This window comes from Chiloscyllium plagiosum, unplaced genomic scaffold (assembly GCF_004010195.1).
Source record: "Chiloscyllium plagiosum isolate BGI_BamShark_2017 unplaced genomic scaffold, ASM401019v2 scaf_93562, whole genome shotgun sequence".
NCBI lineage: Eukaryota > Metazoa > Chordata > Chondrichthyes > Orectolobiformes > Hemiscylliidae > Chiloscyllium > Chiloscyllium plagiosum.
The window spans coordinates 1-1361 of NW_025150200.1; the positions used below are offsets into that span (position 1 = coordinate 1).

A 1361-nucleotide genomic window follows, 5' to 3' on the forward strand; every position below is an offset into this window, starting at 1 on the left:
GACACGGGAAGATCCGAAGACAAGAACCGACAAATGTCTGGTTTTGAGAAAAGAAGTGTTATTTTGTAAACCTTAATTGGGAGTTTTATCTGAATAGTATTATCGAAATGAACGTTAAAATGGGTAATAGAAATACATTGTCAATCGTTGCTGGTTTTATAGTAAGCAGGAAGGTTCACGCTGTGTCGTAACGAGTCTAAACAAATTTGGCAGTGCATCTGTGCAGTTCGTTAAGTGCACTGGAGATTTGCACCATTCATGACCTGGATGAAGTGATTCTCCCCGCCGCGATCTGAATCTCCAAAAGCCAAACATATCGCGAGGTTCACCCTCATTCGTAGTTGACAGGATTCGAACCTGCGTGGGAATGCCCCAATGGATTTCAAGTCCATCGCCTTAACCACTCGGCCACAACTACAGATAGACTGCGCACGCTTTTATTTCCAGGTCTCTTCTTCTAGGGAGCTTAGCAGTGGTGAATGATTGTTTGGTTTATTTGAATTCAAAAACCACAGCTTTCAAATCGATGAAATGTCGGTACGAAGTGGGTCTGGGTGTTCCACCCCGATAGCTGGAATCGATATTCAGCTTAAAAGAAAGCGGACATTGCAGGAAAATACTCAGCAGGTCGAGCAGGATCTAGGTTGGGAAAAGGCAATTCAACGTTTCAGAACTTCTTCAGAACGTTATCAGAACTCCGCTTTCTCCCAGTAGTACTGGCAAACCTGTTGACATTCCCCATCAGCAGGTCGAGCAGGATCTAGGCTGGGAAAAAGCAATTCAACGTTTCAGAACGTTATCAGAACTCCGCTTTCTCCCAGTAGTACTGGCAAACCTGTTGACATTCCCCAGAATTTTCTATTTTTCTTTCAGATTCCCAACATCCACAGTCCTTTACATTAACCATTAAAACAATACAGAAATTCCGTTGCGGTTCTGGATAGGATTCCTGATCACATTAAAAACCCGGAGCTATGTAGGAAAGAAAACAATGAAGTAGGAGCAATGAGAGATCCAACCCTGGGACGTCCTAAATCACCAACCGTTCGGTTAATGGATGAACGTGTTGACCAATTACGCAACAGACACGGGTGAACTGACTCTTTGCACGATCCATGAAACAGTCTTTTCACGAATTCAAACTTCAGCATGCCCCTCCCAAATTGATTGTTGTTCTCTATCAGTTTTACTATTCCAAAATAAATCCTGGAACATTCACTGTAGTGAAATGGCAACAGTCCTGTACCCTCTGCAAACACATCCATGTCACAGAAACCAACATTTCTACAACCGGAGTCCTGCTTTCTTCGACAGTTTTTGGTAACTTATTTGTACACTAGCTTTCTCGTGGTCCTGTCGCC

At 43.2% G+C, this 1361-nt stretch overlaps 1 non-coding gene across 1 annotated transcript; it reads right to left on the reverse strand.

The window, feature by feature from the left end:
* Positions 1 to 336: 336 nt before the first annotated feature.
* Positions 337 to 418, reverse strand: trnas-uga. The gene has a single exon. It is a non-coding gene; the product is annotated as a tRNA-Ser (tRNA).
* Between the last annotated feature and the right edge of the window lie 943 nt (positions 419 to 1361).